The 23,519-nt window shown below is 41.7% G+C and overlaps 1 protein-coding gene across 3 annotated transcripts in view; it reads right to left on the bottom strand.

Annotated features, from left to right (window-relative positions):
• The window catches only part of LOC144721957 (D-glucuronyl C5-epimerase B-like), a 37,989-nt gene extending 15,119 nt beyond the window's left edge, over nucleotides 1-22,870 (bottom strand). Inside the window, exons 1-3 of one of the 3 annotated variants that reach the window (XM_078599936.1) lie at nucleotides 22,670-22,870; nucleotides 17,962-18,021; nucleotides 17-17,627 (exon numbers count right to left, since the gene is read on the bottom strand). The gene's annotated coding sequence lies outside the window, so the exon portion shown is untranslated. Of the gene's footprint in view, nucleotides 1-16; nucleotides 18,022-22,669 lie in introns of all 3 variants that reach the window. The other 2 variants (XM_078599935.1, XM_078599934.1) reach the window with 2 other exon arrangements.
• Nucleotides 22,871-23,519: the final 649 nt, after the last annotated feature.

Raw genomic sequence — 23,519 nt, 5'->3', positions numbered from 1 at the left:
TCTCATCGTACATTACCTTGGAATGGCTGATCAGGCAGAATGTCGGGTTGTATGCGATATTTAATACCCAGGCGTCCCGATGGCTCCTACCGTGATGGATCGCTCGCGAAAAGCTCTGCTCTCTAGTGCATGCTCAGCGGAAGGAATCGCGTGACATTAATCGCGATGCCTTGCAGCCCATTTTCTGTGTTACTAGCGCCATTTAATCTCGTGCACATTAAAATTAATAATTAAAGTGGGCCATTGTGAAATAAAAGGCACGAAAAAGTTAATGCATGATCCAATAACGAAACAGTAATGGACATATTTTACCAGCAATGCGCCATGGTACCGAGTTCAACAAATATTACCTAAAAACTACAGTGGCTCATGTGAACGACTGTCCAAACACCCCCAAAGACACACGTAAATTATAATTCCAGTCTGGTATTTTGTTTCAACACACATATACCACGAACAATTGTTTTATGTCTAGCAAAGATATTTAACTAAGCGCAATCGCCTCCCGAGTGGCTCGTAATCACTGCATGGAGACTCCAGAGAATAATGTTGTGACAAGGTGAAAATTGGGGGTGGGGGAGCGAACACAAACCACGTAAAACAGGTGTATTGAAGAAGCATACCTTTGAGCAAAGATGATAAATCCGTGCCATTTCCCCAAGCCCAAAACAGCAATCAGCTCGATAACAATGGCAGATGGCAAAAGCTAATCAACTGAACGTAATGGTGCAAAGATGGCTTGAACACAAAAAAGAAACTGATGCACATGAATAAAAGCACATGAAAGCAAAAAAAATGTCAAAAATATGCAGATACAAATTTTAGATTCACAACAACAACAAAATCCGGGAGAGTCTCAGTTTAACAAGCACGAGCTGCAGGCACTGATGTGTAATGTTTCGACAAAATTATATTCGGTCTAAGTTTCAACTGTTTTTTTGTCCTCAGGAATCCCACCGAGGCAAATTAACACTCAACGCCAATATACACTGGCGTCATTAAATGCTGAATTCATTCTGTGATACATGCCCACATTTTAAGTGTGTGTGTGTATAGATAAAACATGAAACCGCAAATACATTTCCAATGATTATATAAATTTAGTTTGACAGCACCCGATCACTCTTTCCTCTGGCCACCTATTCGCGTCACTGACGCTACAATGAACTGCATGGGCAATCCACAATGCATATATTATACAAACTATGACCGATTCTCCCTAGATCCTACAATAATCAGCAAGTGCAATAATCCGTGAGTGCTAAGAATTTCCAAACAGCACAATGGTGTTAAGTGACTACAAAACGGGAACACTTTGTCCCGTGTGTCTCATGGTCATATTATTACTTTAAATGTTTTACATGTAATTAAAATTTCACTACTACGGTTAGGGAGGAGAAATCCAATATTTTAGGTAGCTATACGTGCAGAGGTTGCATACAATGGGAGTCTAAATGTATTTGTGAATTCAATTGACATGGTACTTAGATATACAAGCAGAATAATTTTGGAATTATAAATAGCTCTTTATCCGAGATGTTTAAATTCAATCAAGGAAACACAACATTCAAGTAAAATATAGACCACTTAGAAATAATTTGAATGCTAACTAACAATTAGACTAATGAATCCCGATGTCAATCGATATCTATGACAATTAAATTAGAAAATTATCAAACAAGTACTTGAGTAGAGCTGGCCATTACATTTGTTTCAGTGGGAGGGAGAACATACATTCAGTGGGACTGCTGTAAATCACGGCAAAATACGTGCGTGCGCAGGTAGTCAAATAAATACAAGGAGATGAGAGGGAGGAGCAGATATCAGGGTGCAAAGCACAATTTATGAACCTGCCATATCAATCCATAACAAGTGAAGCTTGTAAAACTGGCAGTAATAGAGGGCACATTGAATGCAATGCTCCAACGATGTCTTAAGATATTGTTTTGCTTCATTGATAGCGTACATCAACTCAATGATAACTGCTACCTACAACGTCCAAAATTACATATCTCTGAAAATGAAGTTACTGCATTCGCTTTAATCTGCCACCAAACTATAAGCACACTGCTTTATAAGGAAGACCTATATTACTTACCTTTTAGCAAGCTTGATAAAACTCAACAGCATGGTAGATATTACATAAATATGATTGCCTATGCAGAAAATGAAATGTGTGAAATGTGTTCACAAATGTACCACACAGAGCACCACCCTGCCAGCATCCAACAAGCTTGCACACCGCCTCAAATGAATCAGTTTCACCGCAAGAATCAGAAGTGTTTACTTGGCATGGTCACTGAAAAAAACCTGCCAAACGCCTCTATGGCAGGGGCTGCTGCGAACGCAGATAGCAGTCATTACCGATACTTTCTGGGGCATCTCAAGCCGTGCTGAACTAAAGAAGCCGAATGGGAAATATGGGCCACTGCATGTCTGAGTTCTGCAGCCATTGTGAACTGCAAACAAGTTATGATTTGTTTTTAACAATATCATGTTGGAGAAGAGCATTAACCATTGCCAATGCATAAGCATTATTTAAAAGAAAAAGGCTTTACCAAATAAAATATAACACAAGATGGCATATAAAAACATATTTATAGAATTACAAATGTGACTTATTAGCACAAATGGGTGTCATATTGCAATGCTTAAAAATATGTAAAGTATAAAAATACAATATTTTACCGACACGTAAAACAAAGACACATACACATATCCCCATATAGCCTCAACAGACTGTTGGGGCAAGTGCTGTTGGCGAGCACTTATGAAGGCCGGCACGGCACATGAGGAGGTCGGTGGCCAGTACAGCACCTGGCCGCCTTTGTATCCTCAGTGGCGATGTTTACACACCGTATCAGGTACTCATTTGAGGCTAACTCTACCTAGGGGAGGCCCAGGACCGGTTGAGATAATCGTCACTGGTGTTGGCTGTGTGCGGAAATTGAACTTGGGTCGCTGGGCTCGTAGTACAACATGCTAACCGCTACACTCCTGCTCCAAACGCACGCGTACAGTGTATACCAGGAGACGTTCTTTTCATATGGGTCGAACGGTGGCAATCACCTGGAATGTTCCCCATAATTAGATCGTGGACGCTAAGCCGCATTGAGCTGGGATCATGCTAGGATGGATAACCAGAGTCATGTTGACCACAGTCACCCATCCCTACACCTCCGATTATCACGGTTGGCTATGTACGGTATGAAAGAAGTTCAACATACATACAGAGTATTCAGGATACAGGTGCAATAAGCGTTGTGGGCAGTAGGGCGCAGTGCACTCCTCTCCACGTTCACCAACCCACACTGACCACCGTGGTGAAGTATAGTCAAGGCTTCCCTCACGGCCCAGGTGTGGGGGAGGCCCTCATCTAGCAGTGGACCGGCAAAAACGGTGGCAGTGGTTAGTGGACCGTATTACGAATTCAACGATCCGAGTTAAATTCCTGGCCATGACTAACATCGGCGGCGAGTCATATGCGAACCTGCGCTGGGATCACCGTTCACCAGCCCATTCCAACCAGCATGGTGAAGTATGGTCAAACAACCATCATGATTGGCACAGTAGCAGGAAGGCTTTTACCTAGCTATTGATTAATAAAAGGGTTGAAATAATTATTATCATGGAATTCAGGAATGTAGAAGAAATTTTTCCTAATCAATCAGACTTTTTTTTTTAAGCGTGAACACAAACCGTTCAATAATTTTAGTAACGCATTCGTTGCTTTCAATTTATATTCAACTAACAATGCCCGTTTCATGCTGAATTTAAGTGAATCACAGGATTCTGTCCTACTAACAGTGCTGTTCATCTTTGCAGACTCTCCTTCCAAAAAATATGTTTAAAAAATTGGAGAATGTATAAGTATATTTTGACAAAAAAACCTCCATAAATTAAACCTAGCAATCACATTAGATAAAATAACGCAAAGCCATCTTTGTCTTTCCCGGGCTCAAAATGCATTTCCGTAGTTGTAATTTGGAAACGGGATATTCCCAATGGCAGTGGGTGTACGATTTGCATATATACAGGCAGATTCAATGGCTGCACTGGTGCCGAGTGATATGAAGCTAGACAACATCTCGCCTGACATCGTGTCCATGGAAACCAAAGTAAATACCTGCTCATCGGTGACACCAGGGCCAGCAAAGCTTATTCAACCTGACAAGGGAGGTGTTTGGTTGCCGTTTACTTGATATAACCTGGTAAAGGTTTTATATCTGCGGGCAGTGTAAGCCAAAGCTCACCATCAACTTTCATCATTATCAAATTGAGACTTTTCCTTCCGCCATTTCCATTTGGCAAAGAAAAAAGGCCGAAATGTTGCGGTAAGAACACAAATTTACGAGCAAACACATACAATAACAAAATTCAGGACCTACTTAATGATGGTAGCAATACAATTTAAAAAAAAAATAGATCCCACTAACAGCCTTGTTACGAAAACCAACAATATCATCACCGATTCGACATCTTTAATCGAACCAACCAAGCGGTTTTCATACTCTTAGGTTTTTTTTTGGTAAAGTCACGTAGGTAAAAAATTAAATTAAAAATTACTAAAAGTAATAATAGAAATATAATAAAATAATTTTCACGAAAGCTTCAAATATACAAGTGGTTTTCCTTAAAACCCTCTGCTGCTAGACCACCCAGATTGTATGGCTTACTAAAAATCCATAAGGTACATCACTTTGTCCCACCGTATCCACCATTGACTCACTCACCTACAAACTGGCCCGATTTCTGTCTGAGACCTTACAACCATTCACTGGTAAGAATGCCTCAGCTCACTTGGTATCGTTAATTAAGGACATCTCACTATCTCCAGGTGATTTGCTCGTTAGTTTCGATATGGTCTCTTTGTTTACCAAAGTTCCTGTGCCTGACACCATTGCAATCATTGAAGATTTGGTCCAACAAGGACCGAATGCTGATGTACCGGCCCTGGTGAGACACTGCCTCACCAACACTTACTTCACCTTGAATGGAACATTCTACAAACAAGTTGAAGGTACCCCAATGGGTTCTCTCTTATCTCCAGTTGTAGACAATATTTTCATGGAAAATTTTGAGACCGATGCCATCCAGGCATCCACTCTAAGTCCGTTCTTGTAGAAGAGGTACGTAGATAACACGTTTGTCATCTGGCCACATGGCCGACCAGCTCTGAACCAATTCCTCAACCACATCAATTCCATACACCCAGCCATCAAATTCACCATGGAGGTGGAAAAGGATGGCAAGCTACCATTCTTGGATGTTTTAATCGAAAAGAGACCAGATGGCTCAATGGGCCACTGTCTACAGGAAAGTAACCCATACGGATGCCTACCTAAAACCTGACTCCCACCACCATCCATCCCAGAATTCCCCCATCAATACTCTACACCATAAAGCTAATCTCTCACATTAACATAGCCACCTCAGCGTGCTCACCGTGGAGGCCCCTCTCCAATCTTACATTAACATGCTAATTTTTACCTGGCAGCCCTTTAATTGGTGGAAACCCACCACCAGCGCCATCGCTGCCCATCACTTACATTAACATTAGTTGCCCCGCCCATGCTGCTGACACTTGGGCTACGCCCATTTTAAACCTTTATAAACAGTTTGCCTTTAGAGGCTAACCCCCCTTTCCAGATGACGACTGCTTGTGTTGCGATCGAAACGTCGTAGTTTTTTGTTATTTTCTTTGAACCTATCTACGTGATGTTACCGAAAGAGCCAAAATAATATGGCATCATATTTGTCTATTTAATTCTCTCAAAGTCCATTTTTTTTACAACTGAGAAGCCACTGCTATAATATACAGTGATACCTCGGTTCACGAACGCTTCTGTTCACGAACAACTCGGTTCATGAACAGAAAAGTTCATAAAAATATGCTCCGGTTCACGAAAAGGAGCCGCGGCCATTTTAATGCTATTTCCAGGCTGTCAGATGGTCGTGACTTCCTGTAGGAAGATCGTGGAGAGAAGAAGAGACACAGAAAGAAGTACTGTGAGTACTGTGAAGACACTTTCAGTGACTTTTTGCTTTTTAGCACATACAGTACTGTACTACTGTACTGTACAATACTGTACTTACTGTATTGTACAGTTCACCCGTTTCAGTGCTTACTGAAGTAATCTCAAGCAAGGTTAGTGTTCTCTCTTTATACATTACTATACTGTACAGTACTAATGTGTATTGTAATTTGTTTCATATTTTTGTGCTTCAAAAACCAAAAAAAAAGGTCAGAACGGATTAACCGGATTTACATTGAACCCTATGGGAAAATGTGCCTCGGTTCATGACCAATTCGGTTCGCGACCAGAGTCAGTTCACGAATTAAGTTCGTGAACCGAGGTATCACTGTATGTTATAAAGGACAGCTGTGTAACCACTCGAGAATGTAATTGGTGATGCTGCATTGGCAGTGGTGCATAAGCACAATTAACAGACACAACCTCATATTCGTCAATAACACTACCTTAAATACAAAATATATAATCAGCAACGTTTCTGGCAAAGGCCCTTATTCGTGGCCTGTGTATAAAATAAGAGTACAAAATAAGTCCTTTGTCAATTCACTGCGTCAGTTATGGGGTTTTGCTTATCTCAACTTCACCACTCTGGTCAGTGTTTGGGTTGGTGAAAGGCGGCACAGGATTCCTTCAGATATCTCTCTCCACTTATGTTAGCCTCAGCCGAATATTGAACTTCACAGCAGTTTGCTAACCACTACGCCACTGTACAGCTTTCAAGATTTAATTGAGAACAATTTTAACACTTTGAAGTTGGGCCACGACACCACGCACAATCCACATACCCATGCTAATGTCACAGAATCTTTGATGTCCACTTTTGAACAGACCGACCACTCCATCACCTCCACCTCGCTGGATTTCTGGACAGGTGCCAGAAAAAATATTCTGGCGAGCCCATGTGTTAGTCTATCGAACTGCAAGTCATCTAATTGAATATGAAGTGTAAAACATGTCTGCTGTTATGCATGCAGGGTTCAGGACACTACCTATAACCATGCGGGTGCATGTATGATCTGACACGAGTGTGACAGATCATTATGTTTACAATACGTGGGTCCCTGCTTGTCATGTAACACTTAACCGAAACCTAGCACACCCACATGTGCAAAACAAAAATCTTACATGTACTATTACCTCAATCACTGGCACAGGCAATGGAAAATGTAGGAGATGAGTGATAAGCATTTTTTCGTTGGAAGTTTATAAAATGGCTTTGCTCATATTTCGTATATATTTTCCATGTTTAGTGGAACACTAAAGTTGGTAGTGAATGGGAAGGATTTTCATCTTCTGTTATTCCTATTATTTGAAACCAAGGCACTGAAAATAGCTAAGAGTAAAATGTAAGAAAATACCACACTTTAACAAAAGCCCCAACATTTACAAAGATGATCCTTACTCTAAAACGGGTCAATTAAAATATCATTCTAAGTATACTACTTAAAACACTATATTTGCATTTTTCACAAAATAGGCATTTTATATTTTACATCGCAAGATATAAACTACGAAAATAAGCTTTGAGATGAATAAGCCACAAACAGCAGTGGATGTTTACTTCAATACCTTAACAGATAACAAGTTCACATCTCTTTAACAAATCTGCAAAGTTAATGTTAACTCACATTTTTGGTTTTACAGTTTAAACCTAATAATCTGCGTTGGTTTGGGGGACCATACTATAGACCCTGTAATTCATGCCATACCACGGGAAGTTGTTCTATAATCCACGAATATGATTTTGAATATGATTTTGAATGCGATTTTGAATAAGCTTTTGAAAATGATTTTGATCTGCCATGGTGTGCTGGAGATTATGGGAGAAAAGAGCGGCACAATTTTGTTATTCCACAAAACGTTTATAGGAATACATCTGCCATACAGGTCTACGTTAAATGTTTTTGCATTTTGTAGACTTGATATCCAAGCCTTCAAAAATGCAAAAATACTTTCTTTAAACAAATCGCGTCAGCACGGTTAGTCTGTGCAGATGCAACACAAAAACTACTAAGTTAAAAAAGATTTCATCTGCGTTTCCTTGCAGCTCCACTCTTGGAGCTATGCTTTAGTGTCGGCCACGACTATGGTACGTGGGTTTCCGGCCCGTGAAGTGTTTTCCATCGGTCGGATGAGTGGCTGCGGATTACGGGAGCGGCCGCGAACCGCCAATAATCCACGTATTACAGGGATACATGGATTACTGGATCACAGATTTGGAGTTATGTGGGATTGCTAATTTTTCTTGGGGAGTCATTTTATTCTAACGATGAACATTATCACCAGGGGAGAAAGTGCTGCACACTCTGTGCTGCCTCTTCACAATGTGGAACACTTCATTAAATGTCCCTCCCTTGTTCAACCATTCCAGTAGTTGTGCAACCGTGGTGTGTAATTTGGAGCATACCCATTTGTCAAGGAGCAAATAGAAAAATCAAATCCCATCTCAGCATGAAGTATATGGAGTTATTACTCTGAATATGCAGCTCACTGTGGAACTTTCACAAACCATTTTGGTCTAGAGTGCTTTGGAAACACAACACAACATTGTGTGCAATTAAATGATGACTTAACTGTTTGATGAAACAATAAGGTGTATTACTTTAATACAATCTTGTTCCTCTAGGCCACGCATGCCATCCACTGGTCCCTTGGTTAACCTTAACAATTAGCAATTCCTCACTACTCATTAGCAAATACAATTTTTAAGGTAGAGGAAAACACAAGTATTGTCACACTATCATTACATGTGTAGAGGAGTAATATGGGGACGTGGCGTCGTGTGTGCCGTCCAGTGCGATGACGTCACGGAACGTGACGTCATGCACGCTGGGCGGCTCGATGACGTCACGTCTCCTAGAGCATTTAAGGGAGACCCCGTGACGAAAGCGGGGTCACTGTGGGAACGGGTAATGGTAGAAGGGTAAAGAGGGAACCAGGGGTAGAGGGATCGAGAGGTGAGTCTGAAGAGAAGCCGGTGGTAGCCGTAGAGGTGCTTCTCTCTCCGGTCGGTGGAGTTGACAGAGTCCCCGATCCGACACGAGAGAGAGAGACCGGAGCTAGCCGGGCTAAGACCAGACAGAGTAGGGTCGTGTGGCAGGACTCAGTGTAGGACCCCTAACCCCTGGGAAGTTGTATACCCTTGTGGTATTGTTATATCCTTAATAAACCTTTGGCGGACGCCTCTCAACTTACCTTCGTATCCGAGTGCGTCCTGGGAACTCCTCAACACATGGGCATGAGAGGAACCGCGTGGAGAAGAGGAGATGATTAGAGATGGCTTGGCATTGAAAAGGAGCAGTGAAGACTCCCAGATATGTAGGTGCATGGCTACATGTTGACCGAGAAAGATCCCCCTCAGGGTGTGAGAGCCCATTCCAGAGCGCTGGCGACATTGTGGGCCAGGGCATGGATGGATGTGAGGGAGACCGCAGCATGGACCAGCAAAACAAGTTTTTTTTTAATATAATGAAACAAAACCTTTTTTTTCAATATATATCTGCATCCATGCCAACCATCCAGTGTTCACTTAGTAAATCTTAACAATTAGCAACAGTACCAAAGTTTCTTCTTGCTTCTTTCGGTAAAGTCACGTAGAATGGAAATAATAAAATAATAAAAATAAAACATAATAAAATAATTCTCACGACGTTTCGGCCACAACGCAAGCAGCCGTCCTCAGGTGGAGAACAGGTCTGTCGAGAAGACAGAGTCTGAATGACACACCCCAGGCTTGGAGCGACTATTTAAGCTGGGATGGAGGGGGGAAAGAGCGCCTTGACAAAATCATTTGCACATCAATAGGAATTTAGCATATTTATGGTAAATGCAGATATGCGATTAGTACTACTTGTGAAATGCGTAGGAGGTTTACCAAAGCTGGTAACCGGAGGAGGAACAGGCCACTCCCGAAATGGCAGCGGACAGAACTGCCCTCCCGAAGGAGTCATCCTGGGAGGCCAATGTGTCCAGCTTGTAGTGCCTTGCCACCAACGTGTGCGGTGACTTCCAAGATGCCGCCCTATCAATGCCCTGGCTAACAAAGTCACCACCACTGCGGCAGAATAGGCTCTCCGACTCCTCAGGGGGATTCATCTTTGTCAAAATGTAGCAATACCTGGTGCATTCTTTTAGGAGGTGGACATTTGCACCCGACGTCGTTCCCATGCAGAACAAGCCTCTTTCTGCAATCCTCACCAACTCAAAGATTCAATGTTAAGACTCTCACCACGTCCAGCGTTTGGAGAGCTCTGTGATCTAAAGGGAGCCATATGCAACGTTGGCAAACGCAGCTCTTGTTGCAGATGGAAAGTTGACGCCACCTTAGGCAGAAACTTGAGGCGAGATCCTCAGTACAACATTGTCAGTTTGGAAGTCCACAAAGAGGGGGATAGGCCAACAATGCCTGGCCTTCGAAGGGGAGAGTGGTTAAAACTGATTTTGAGCTGGAGGTCAGTTTGGTTTATTTTTGCCAAATCACTCTTCGGCCCACTATTGCCGCCGCCGCTGCTGCTGCCTTGAGGCAATAACCAGTTGATCACTTCCTGCATCTACGATAAACGTATCCGCATCCAGGATGTCGATGTAAGCCTGGTGCAACTCTTGGGTCCTCCTCCTCGATTTGTTTTCAGGATCTCCACCGATTCCATAATGAACTTCCCAACACACAGCGTATGCCGTGATGGTCGTGGAGATGGCCGCAAACTTGGTGGCCTCTTTTTAAATACCCTTTCCAGTGTCTGGTCCGTCACATCGGGTACAGTCTACGAGCTCTCCTCCTGCAGAGTCGGGTGTCCTGGCAGCACCTTTGACGCCATTGCAGCGTTCACACGTGGAACTGCTGCAAAGGCCTTGGGGGTGTCCTGTTCATCCAGCGCATATCTAACTCTGAGAATGCGCACTGGATGGAAGGACCTTGGCGAGGCTTGGCGACTCCAAGAAAGGCTTGGCAGTGTCTATTTGTTAGCCGCGATTGCCCATATAAAAAAAGGAGGTCCTTGCGTTGCCCGGGCGCTGGGCTACATATTGCCCTTTCCCGCCACGTGACGGGAGGCTTTTGGCGGTAACCACAAAGCGTCGCAGGGCATGTGCTTCTGCGGACACATTCCTCATCACAGCCTGTGTTGTACAGCAAGCTGAGTGAGCCTTGATGCCGAAGCGTTAGCCGAAGCAATTTCCTGGGCGATATGTGCAGCCTCGCACCCATGCCATTTCAATAACCGACACGGTCTCTCCTGTTTGCCTGAATGGAGGAGATTCAGAAAAGAGAGAGATGCTCATGGGTAGTAGGTGGGGGGAAGCAACTCTCTCTGCACCATATACCGTGGACTGAATAGGAATTGCTAATCGTTGGGATTAACTAAGTGACCAGTGGGCGATGGTATGGAGGGAGAGAAATTTGTTAATTTCAAGTTAAGAACGATTGTGGGATTTTTTCAACTCCTTTGCTTAACAACACTTTAAATGCGTCAGTGGCGCACCACATGCGACCACTGTTCCATAAACAACAGGCTAAACAGTAAGATTATAATAGAAATGCTCTTTCGCGCTTCCTGCTGCTAGCAGTAAGTAAAGCAACAAAATTATCCAGATGCTTCAACTAAGTCCACACAAAGGCAACTGTGCAAAACTGTGTTGTGCAACTGATGGCCTGAAGGTTCCTTGCTGTTAACATAGACGTAAATAAACGTGACCACAAAGTATAAAAAAGTAATTAGAAGCCAGAGTTATTTTTGTATAATTGGCTTCAGTTTTGTGAGGCATTAGCTTATCAAATGCATAGTGCTTATGTAAGTGCATATGTATATCAGCCCCTTTACATACCAATCTATCCCCATTCCCACATCTGAATGCAATCCAATACACCGCAATGCAAACAAAAAACATGATTTGCCATCTTAACGGTAGCACTAGATACAAAAAAAATCAGTGCAGCTCTAAGGGTAAGTAACTTCAGACTAAAAAAAATGGGTTCCCTTATCAAACGAATGCACCGAATTGATAGTAGAACGCTTTTTATGCACTAAATCCCGAAGATAGGCATTGTCTACAAGTGGGTTCGTTCTGTGGCTCCAAGGGTTAATACTCATGTCAGTGTACTTCCCAGAACCTCAGAGACCCCGGGTTCAAGCCCAGGCGGTCAAGCAAAAAATTAACGTCGCTTCGCCTCTCTGAAAGAGCTCTTCTATGTTCTGAGATTGAAGGTCTCAGCTGAATGAATGCAAGAAACCTCCATCCCCTCTAAAACAGCTGTTTTTACTCTTGATTTGGTTGGTCTTAGCAATGAAAATAAGGAATGAGAGAAGTAAATGGCTTCTCAAGAGCTGGATAACACGGCAAATTATTATCCAAAAGTGGAATATCATCTTTTTAAACGCACTTATGATATCATATCCATTGGAGTACATGAAATGAGTAATATTTCATTTTAAAATGTCAGATCAGACATGTATTATTTTCTTTGTAACGTATTTGTGGGGGGTTTTTATAGACTAAATATGTTAGTATGATTGTCAATATTGAACATATTCTTGATTTTATATTTTAAATACTGGCATACACAGTCAATTTAATTACATTTAAACATTACTGTGGGCCTGGCTGTAATGCTCACGAAGGATTTGTACATGTGTTTTGTATTATGAATAAAACTAAAATGCACTCAGCCATAATAGATGTTAGCACTTTAAACCCCGCTGTTTAAAATACAGTCTAACAGAATAATTCACGTCACTTTAAAATAATAACAAGAGGCAGTTATTTTTAATTAATGAGTTTAGTTGCCATGGCAGGAGAAACTATGTGCAGATGTTTTCCTGCTCATATGCTTACAGTTAACCACATGTTTTTTTTTGTTTCCCTTTTCAGAAGAAAGAAACTTTAAAACAATGTTCATATCTATAATGTAGCATGTATTTCGTAAAGGCATGAGACAGATATGATTGGTCTGCTTGCATGAATTCACATGCAGCCAAACGCACTGAAAAGGGGCGGGCACTGTTGGAGAGTGGAAAAGACGCAATGCATGGGGAGCTGCCTGCAGTGGAGGCCTCGTACACCAACCGGTGCCTAGCTGCCACATTCCTGCACACGCTGACCCCAAAAAATTAATAGTAGCACCTAGCATAGGTGTGACGCGGTGAAGTAATCAATTCACGTTCTGGGGGTTTACACATCTGCTCGACTTATGAACCATGACTGTTATGCTTCCCATTAAAACCGTACAGACGTGTCCGATACAGAACACTAAATCTCAGCCATGTGAAAAGTGAGAAATGCAATAAATAAAAAGCACTGTGATAAAAGGTAATTTAAAAACTAAATGAAATGCGTGTTTTACAAGCAATATAAAGCATTTTCGGCACGGCAAAAAACCTAAAATCATTATGACCCTTGCTTGACAGGTCATCTATACTATAAGGCAGAAAAAATATCACAGCAAGGGCCATAAACACAGCACGTGTGTGCATTATGCCTGTTGATTTTCGTTCATCTCGGCCAAGTGCATTAATTTACACAAATGAAAAACCTTTACCACAATAACGGCGGTGCATTAATAGCATCCCCATTTCACTGCTGTTTTGGGCCAGCTCCCTATGGGGACAGAATTTAACAATCATTTTATATCAGCAGCTATTTCTGTCAGCTCTACCTAGGCATAAGGCACACAAACACAATCAGCCCCTGCGGTGAACAAAAAATGCATTTATTTTACGATCACCTGAAACTGATCCAATGTTAACTTGGCTTTTTGGTGTACCCTAAGGCGGGTATGATGTGAAACACAAACCTTGATTATACATGCACCACGTGTTACAACATCCAATTAAGAACCTGACAGACATGACTAGAGCTGGACTGTGAGGGACATTGAGGTCCTGTCCTCAATAAGCTTGGCAGGGTTGGGTTGGCACTCGTACCGGAGAAATATGCTTAACAGCTAAATAAGTTAACTATGCCAAAACACAATGAAATTTCGAATATAGCGACCATCCGTGTCATCGACTTGCTCTACATTTTGAACACGGAATGGTAAGAACAAAAAAACCCCCACCTCAACTAGTCTCACTATGATATTACTCAAAGCTCATCGCTTAAATAAAATAAAACACAACACATTCTAAACGAAAATGTATCAGCCAACTGTATTCAAGATTAAACATTTTATTGTAGTCTGTGATTAATATTATTTCAGCAAACCAAAACCGACCTTGAAAAATACATCTTTAAACTATGGTTCATACATAAATGTACGTGGAAGTATTTCTAAAAATAGCTGGCTCCTTCTAAGGTCGTCAATTATTAATTAGAAATCGGTTGTCAGAAGCCCCGATTGAGACCACCCCCCATTACACGGCAATTGGTAGATGTTCTCGGTAAGAGAGCCAATCAACATCTATGTCCTTTATGGATGAAAACAGCTTCCTCAATGCTGCACGTTACACAATGTAATGCCATCGACTGATCCCTCTCAGTGCCCCCAAGCCAAATCAACACCAACCACCTTTATCAGATATTTCTAAAATGCAAGAAAAAAACATATCTTCATAGTCCTGGGCAACTCTATTGTGCACTTTTTCATCACCATCTCCTGAACTGCTAAGAAGAGTCATAAATGGCACATTTTTATTTTTGCCAAGGTGATCATACCTTATATAAGAGCAACACAGCAGGTCATAAAGCCACTCTGCTTGACATCACTTATCACGTAATGGCAGCATAAATGCAATATGCAATCAAAAGGAAATGTGCAGTAATGTCAATCCTTTTTCTGTGCAATCACAAACAGCATGGAGAGAATATTATGAAAATAATTTTACCAAGTGAGACAAAAGTGGGGAAATAACCACCCCCCTTTGTATTTTGATGTACTAATTTAAAGCGACAAAAACACTCGAAGTAAACAGAGAATACACCGTCTAAATAAAAATGCGTTCACGTAGCAATGCTTTTACGGCATGAAGCATCATCGAGAATCATCTGCCACCATCATAATTACGATCCACATCATCTTTTCCATCGAGCCTCTCACTGTCATAAGGAAGGGTCTCACAAGATAGTGACGCTACCGGGCAATATGAGTTTAAGAGCTGGGTCAGGGTGCTCCACTGGGACTGCAATCATCATGGTCTCTAGGCGCAAGTTCATGCATCTTGGCCTGTCTGTGAGCTTATAGCCTTACAGGGCCAAATCCCAAAGATGCAGCTTGATAGGACTCGAAACAAGGACAAATTACCAAAATTCCATTTCATGTTTGCTCCAAAGAGTAAAAAACTAAATCTGTAAACATTGTACCATAGATTGTATATAGACATTTCAGCCCTATCTATATAAACTCGTTTGCAGTGCAATTGCATTTGCTGCTCTTTACAGCACTTTTGTTAGCTGTGCTCAATATACCAATGTGCCTCCATTTCCCCTGTATTTTTTACCAGTCTCCTTTGCAATAGAGCTATGCATCGCAATAGAAACCCACTGGTTTAAATAAAGAATATCAAATCTTAATGTGTGAAAATATTCGTTGAATTTTTTTTTAAACGGTAACATTAACCACATTATTCCTGACCGTATCCAAATTCTACGGGTGAGCAATCATATTCTTTCCAATGTTATTTTTGTACGATAGCCAATTGTGTTTTGTGTGTTCAGAGTTTGGATGCGCAGAAATCCCATGGCACTTCACTTCTACGGTCACACATCTCTACGTTTCCCGCCTTCACCAAACCACCAATGACCCGCACGGTGTGGGGAGCTCATCCAGCAGTGGATTGACAGAAGGGCCGCACAGTGTACATGTCATCATGTACATCTGTAAGTTCTCAAACCAAAAAACTAAAAAGCAACCCTACGTGGTGGATACCAACATGACTCTTACTCTTATTGTACAGCCACCCAAATCTTCGTTTTTTCTCAGTAGTGTTTTTTTGCTTGATGTGTTATGTATTATCCAATGTTACAGTGGGAGTGTATTTAACATTAAAGTGTTTTTATCTATTCGAGCAGAATCTGAAATCCGATATATATCCTAAACAATCGAAAGAATGAACAATATACATACGCTCAATGTGTATACAGTCCAGTAATGTGAAAGTAGAACTATACGATATCAGATGCAAATTCTGCATTCATAATGTCATCGTGAAAACCATACAATTATTCAACAGTAATATGATGAAAACATCGTGTAACCACAATATGCAGAACCATGTATTGACATGCAGAGCCATGTATGTTTTCAATACATTATAAATACACCATAAAGCAAACTTTTGTACACCGAATCACATAAAGCAAACACCACAGCATAAATCATTAACACGACAGTAGACCAAACTCACGACCTTCTCACCTCCCTTTATGGTCACTTGTGCACAGAATTTTAATGCTTATGAGGTTGTTGTTGTTGTTGGTGTTTTGAAGAGAAACGTGTTTATTCAAAATATAACATTAGTCTGGAGAAAAAGAAAATATGGTTAACACGAGCACAAATGTGTGCTACATAAATTATGCAAATTGCGCTTTGGCAAGGTTGTTACAAGCAAAAATATTGACACTCACTAACATATATGGCTCAAACCTTCGGCTTTTCAGGCATCAGGCAGTTTGCAGCATGGGAAACGTGTACTATGTATGGGTTATAACCGTTACACAGTCCTGTATGTTTAATGCAGCCAAGTAATAATTCTCCAACAACAGTTGGCAGCACTGTGGCACTAATCGAATACGTTTCCAATTTAAAAGCAATCCGAACCCAACTCATGTTTGAAAATCAAAAAAAAAATAATGCGAAAACACTTTGTAGGTTCTTGAATACAAAGCAATTATTTCTCGCAGTAAATTGATGCATTGTCGTGATTTTCGGGAACGATTGGATTAAAGAATACATACTTCTCTCATTAGTATCGTTTCAAATATTGGTGTCTCGTGTATTCAGTGTTTTCACTGCATTAGCCTGTAATTTGCATACACCAGTGCATGCACAATTTAAGGTAATGTATATGTGGGCATAAGCATCGATTGCGTGTGGAGTCACTGCAGCATTGTTTCATGCCTCTATGTGGATTGTGTGTCGCATGTTTATTCCTGTGTGTATTTCCGTGTGAACGCATAACAACAGCTCGTACACACACAGGCTTTTCAGCAGACACACAAGGTGAAGAATACAATAAAAGACAAAGTTTGAGCTTCCATGACAAAAAAAAGATTTTCATCATCACAGGAATGAAATCATTGTCATAGCCCTTAACACTAAAATGATGACAGCTGGCAAGGACTGAGCCTAAATAAGCAAGTACTTAGCAAAACCATGGGAGAATGGGGACGTATTTTTCGCTTGCCCTTCGTTACAGTAAAAGGCAGAATGGACCTCTTTGAGACGCAGGCTCTTAAAAAAAGGCAAAACAAATGGCATGACAGTGACAGATAGCAGACGGTGCTCCCAGTTTACTGAAGTGTACACAGAGTCAGTGAACCTCAAACGAGCAATGGAATCAGCTCACTTTCTCAGAAGCAGCTGCATTGCATATCCCGTACACTGGAGGCCGTGTCACTAGGTCCACTGGGATCTGTGGAGGCCCAGTAAGAAAACACCACCTGCATGACGACCCAGGTGTGAGCATTGGCATTTGTTAAATACGGCTTACTTTAAAGCATATTTAAATACACCACCTGCCGACTGCCATTCACAAAATGCTGCTATTAGCAAATGGACATTATTAAAGACCCCGAGTGACAAGATGAACACAATTTTTTACTTTAAAAATCAATTAAGGCATATTTTGTACTTTAGCCTTAACAAATGGAACAAATGGTAGCATGTTAAAGTTTATTAATGAAACACGGACATTCCATAAGGACCATGGTGAAAGTGCTACGAAGGTGTTTTTAAGCACTGTATGAAACAAGAAAAGGGATTGTGACGCCATACCTGTCAATCTTTTTTTCTTTCAACTGCATGTGGAATAATGCACCCATTCTTGGCAAGCATCTGCCGAGGGCAGCCGACACAGCTTTAAAAGCAATGAAACTAACCTTAGTCTTCCTGACTTGATAATTGCCACTTTTAATGAAAAAGTATTAAAATGTGGATGATATTTGAATAGTTAAAACGTTTCAATCCCTGGAAATGATTTTACCATATTGCAACAGATGCACCACTTTAAAAACCTGGCAGAGATTACAATATTGCAGCTGTCATAAATTTAATTAACCTGAAATATCACAAAACACTGTACAAAATGTCGACAGTAATTGTGGAAAGTGTATCCTTATTTTTTGTCATGAACAAATCCATTTTAACCAAATTCATAAACATTGCAGACATTACAATTGAAAGTTCAGGCCCTGTAAACTGAGAGAGGTGTTAAATTCTGCTAAAACATATAATCATTGTCGTTGCATGCAGAAGTCTAAGTTAATACTTCACTAGTGATCAGTGTGCATCCAGGAGTCAGTTAAAATATGAATGGAGTCAATTTGTGAAAAGGTGAATTACGACGTAGGATACTTGCGTTTTTTAAACAATTGTTTTGGATACTATGGGACAAAATACAAAGCAATGTCTTTCCAGCATAGCATTTTAAGTACTTAATAGCACAAAGCAGTTGTAGTGCAGACACATGAATATTCTACTTGTAGATTAAAAAGGCAAGCTAGCTATAAAAGGAATTCAAATGGCATGAATAATGAAAAATACAAGTCTGCCAAAGTCTCAGCTGACAAACCATTGTGAGTATTGCTGCATAAGGTATGCGATGTAGGTGGTGTCATATTGCGACCAATCGTTGAATTACAAAGCATTTGCTTTTAACATGAGCAAAAATAATCCCAATTTAAATTCCAGGGTGAGATTATGTGTTAACATATATGAAAATCCCCTGATTTCAATCAACATTTGTGATTTACAATAATAATTACAGCAAACGGAAGCATTATATTTCGTAATGAACATTATAATTTATATATAAAGAATATAAAAACAAAACAAATGTGGAGATTATAGCAATAGTATTTTAATAACCGTGTTGTGTACTGTCCTGACATTGTTTTTATTGATTTATAAAAAGCTGCAAATCTGTTGATTTTTAAAGAATACCAGTAAACATGGACAATACTAGAGTCGTCAAGTCAGAATGGTACAATTAATACATTACAAAAGAGAAACAATTGTTGATGTGGTCGCTATTATCTTGCCTCGAGTTTCAATAGCAAAGCTGGGATTGCTTTTTTTGCATCGTAAATTTTGGGTTAAAACATGTATTCTTTGGATATTTACAACCATATAATGAAATAGAATTCGGCATTTAAAACAAGTTTAGCAATTATTATTCCGAACACTATAGAAACAAACGCAACTATAATTGTCATTGGAAATCAATGCAGTACTAGAAATCCTATAGGCCTGTCAATTACTTTGAACGCTCATTGTCCAACATTCCAAATATGTATTTTTTTATGATGCCATAGAAAATTTAAGATAACACAAAACTTAGAATGTAACATGATTCTCAAAAATGGCATTCCTAATGATAAGCACGGGTATAAGATTCACTTCTGCAAAGCATTTTACATATTAACGATTGTAATATTGTTGACTTGCATATATCCAAGTCGCATGCAAAATCATACATTCAAGTACAGGTTTTTTTTCCTAAGCATAGATTACTAAACCAATAACAGTTACAATTTGATATTTGCGAATGAAGTGAAAAATTGGCTGCCGGAGCCTGAAAGACCTTTCTATGTTTCTCCACTCCTGGCGATTTTCAATAAGAAGCAAAATGAAAAGTAGAGATAATACTGTTTTTTTTTTAAACTACAACAGAGGAAATCAGATAAGCGTAAAGGCAACACTGAATATGCATACCTGGAACATTGCCAACAACTCTGCACAAGAGCATCTTAGCAACCACGCCAGATTATATCACGTAAGCATTGACCGTCACTCACCCAAATAGGTAGGGTAAGTAGGTTTCGTTTACAGTATTTATAAGCTGGTGAAAGCTCAGAAAAAAGTACGCAAGTTCAACTCAAAGCAAACTTTGGTTCCACCCCACCCACCCCCGTAAAATCCCCAATGACACAGACCTACAAAACACACAAGCGTCATCAGAGTATACTGCAGTAGTTGCACGGCCATAAAACCGATGCACATGAGCGAGCTCTGGATGTGAAAAGGGACAACTCCAAGTCAGCCCTTTCCGATAACTTCTCGATATTAACAACATACAGGAAACGAAGGCACAATGAGAACACACATGATGCAAACAGTGGACCTCTGTTATTATCCACGACCACCAGTGTTGGGCCTTCTGTGCTAAATTGATCATCGAAAGCCGCAAGCAATTTAGTGAATTAAATTAATCATTACCTGACTGATAACTATGCAAGAGTCCATTTAACTACATGTCCCTTCTGGTATAACATACATAAGTGTACAGGGTACAGCTTTTGAGAAATTACTGTGTCGCACAATGCGTATTCACGGACGCTGTGTGAATCAGCTGTAAAATAGAAGCAGTAAGAGAAATGTAGTTCGAAAAGGATGACTCTTTATAATTATAATCATGCGTTATCGTGCCCTGGACCACTGAGGCATTTTGCACAGTGCGGAAAAATTTTGAGTCTGGGTAATTTCTGCGGGTAGTTACAAACTGTGGAGTAATGTAAGTAATTAAGCATTTGGAAATAGCTGTGTTATCAGTGTGAAACTCTTCTCTTTGCAACACGATCTCAACATGTAATCTGGTTAAATAAAGACATTCATTTTAAATGGTCTGCAAATCCACTTTTGAACACAGCCTCCAACCATATATGGTTGGCCATTTCTTCACTGCAGACTGCTTTTTATAGTTTTGTTTGCTTATAGCCTTAAGTTTGTTTTGCAGTTTTTTCCCATTGTGGCTATAATTAAAAGTTATCACCTGTCACCCTCCAAAAGCGGACACTTCTCATTTGACCCGAACCCAAAGACAAAGTTTCCCCATTTAGCACCGGGTGGCCAAGTGCTGTTCGCAAAGCACTTAGGGGCCATCCATTTAGTACGTACGCATTGGAAACGGGGGGGGGGGGGGTGAAGCCTCGATAATAATTTGTCTACATTGGCCTTCAAATGAGTTAGACAGTCCGGCGGTGGACTATCTGTTTGTTTAAACACGTTAATATTATTAATCCTTGATCGTTTCTGCGTGGATTAAATATCGGCCGTTCTATATGATTCGGGGGGGGGGGGTAGAAAGTGAGCGTGCGTACAGAGAGGGGGGGGGTCAAGTTGACAGATTTTTGCGTACCTACTAAATGGATGGCCCCTGACAAAGGTGTCGGCACAACAAGTACGAATGTCTGATGATGCCAGCACCACGCTCAAGAGAGATGCCTTCTCAAAGCCAGTGCCTTTTTAACCAGCACGCTGCACTCGCCACTTTCTCATCTTGGGTTACGTTGACCTAGCGAGGAACCCAAAGCAATTCAGAAAATATTTTTGCCTTCATATTTTTACACTCGAAGACTTCAAAACCCCCTTTTTTAAGAGCCTTGTTTTGGGGACATTTGGCCCAAATTTGTGTATTATTGGAACCTCATTTGCCAGTAGAAAAATATGATAATTGTTTTTTTACGCTTTTATCTGTCAGTTTTGTTGCCAGATAAAAGGGTAAAAAACCAATTATCAAATTTGTGTATATCAAGCCACACACACACTACAAGCGGACACAAAAGTCGCCACAGACGGTCCCGTCAGAAGTGTATTTGCTGTAATGTCTCCCTCCGGAACCCAATGCTTTTGCTTGGAGTGTCTTATACGGATATAACCTGATCTGCGTGATCCACTACGGATGGAGCGCGCCTTACAAACGTAAATTATCATGATAATTGTCAGACATAAATCATCACACCAAGGGCTGTTTTTAAATCACCAAAATGCGTTGGATACTGAAAGAACAAATGACAGTCACGCACAAATCGCACGTAAAACATTACAGCCACATCCACTTTGCGATGAATTCTATGGCTTGTAAGAAGTGAAAACGCGTCGCGCGATAACATTTCGGGGCCGATGTCCCCCTGGTTTGTGTTGCCGAGGTCAGAAGCACCACTGCCACCACCACTCTCAGTTATAATCTGTTCATGTCGTCAACTTACTTCCGTCAAATTCCCGCAGCGTTTGCAAAGTGCACATCTTCCACCGTGAGCCCGGTCAACATACGCAACACATCAAAACAATTCTCCGCTCTGCAAATGAGGACCACTTTCGCCCCCGAAACGTGAGCCTAGCCTAAACCACAGTAATTAATGCTCCGTGATGGGTGAAGTTGTTACATGGCCACATGGGCTTGCGGGACGCAGGTTGTGGGGTGTCAGGGTTGTCGGGCTTTTAAAAAGAAATTGTCAATTGTGGGAGACTTGGGTTGTTCCCACAACACTTGACAGGCCGTCTCGCCCGCTCACACCGGCGTGCACACTTACAAAACAAAGACACAAAATACCCAACACCACACTACCGTTGAGGCCAGGTCGGCAGGGCAAGCAACCTCGCTTGACCACTTCACAACCACAACAACAACAACACCAGCAGCAGCAGCAGCCACCCCCCCACGCCCCCCACGTAAACATCGCGCAAGGCACGGGGCGACACTCACCTCCAGGAAGCCGCACGCGTCTCTGCTCGGCCGGGTCTCTCTCGCCGAGCATGCCGGTGCCTTCGGTCAGCGTGGAGGAGGAGGAGCAGGAGCAGGCGGAGGAGGAAGAAGAAGAAGAGGAGGAGGAGGCGGAGGCGGTGGGGACCCCGTCCCGACCCCGCGTCGTCAGTGACCACCGCCACCACCACCGCCTCAGCCTCCACAGCCCACCACCACTACCGCCCCGCCCCGCCCCCCCAACCTCACCACCACTCCGAATGCCGCTCTCCACCAATAGCGGAGCGGATCACTGGCGCGAGCCGGGGCGGTCACAGCCAATGGCGCGGCGACTTGCACGAATGCGGAGGCGTGACGACGCCATGGGCCAATGAGAGAGGGAGAAAGAGAGGGAGGTGTGTGATAGGACACGCCCACCTCGTCTTTCCCCTCCCCCCTTACCGGGCTTGAGGGGCGGGGCTAAGAGTTACCCCCTCCTCCTCCCACCCGCCCCCACCCTCCTCCCACCCGCCCCCCTCGTGTGACCCCAGGTTGGGTGCTACCCACACGTGCTTCCCATTCATTTCGCTCCCCGAGTTGGAAAGCGTTGGTGCCATGATCTCTGTCTGGCAGCATTTCTGTCTGTAACACGGTGGGGAGGGGAGGGGGTCACTGTAGCTCTCGTAATGATGATCAAATATGAGCTAATTATTTGTACACGCTTTTTATTAACTCGCGCTGTCTATTGTTGTCGTTGTTGTATCCTCAAATATTGTAACTCAATTTTAACCCACTTCCCAATGTGGTATCGACTGCAAACTTGGTATACTTATGTCATACTGATGACAATACTATTCCTGGAGTCGTGGAGTTC

This window comes from Lampetra planeri, chromosome 13 (assembly GCF_965212315.1).
Source record: "Lampetra planeri chromosome 13, kcLamPlan1.2.h2, whole genome shotgun sequence".
Taxonomy (NCBI): Eukaryota; Metazoa; Chordata; class Hyperoartia; order Petromyzontiformes; family Petromyzontidae; genus Lampetra; species Lampetra planeri.
Note: the sequence above shows the minus strand (reverse complement) of the source record. Positions and strands in the feature narration are given on the sequence as shown.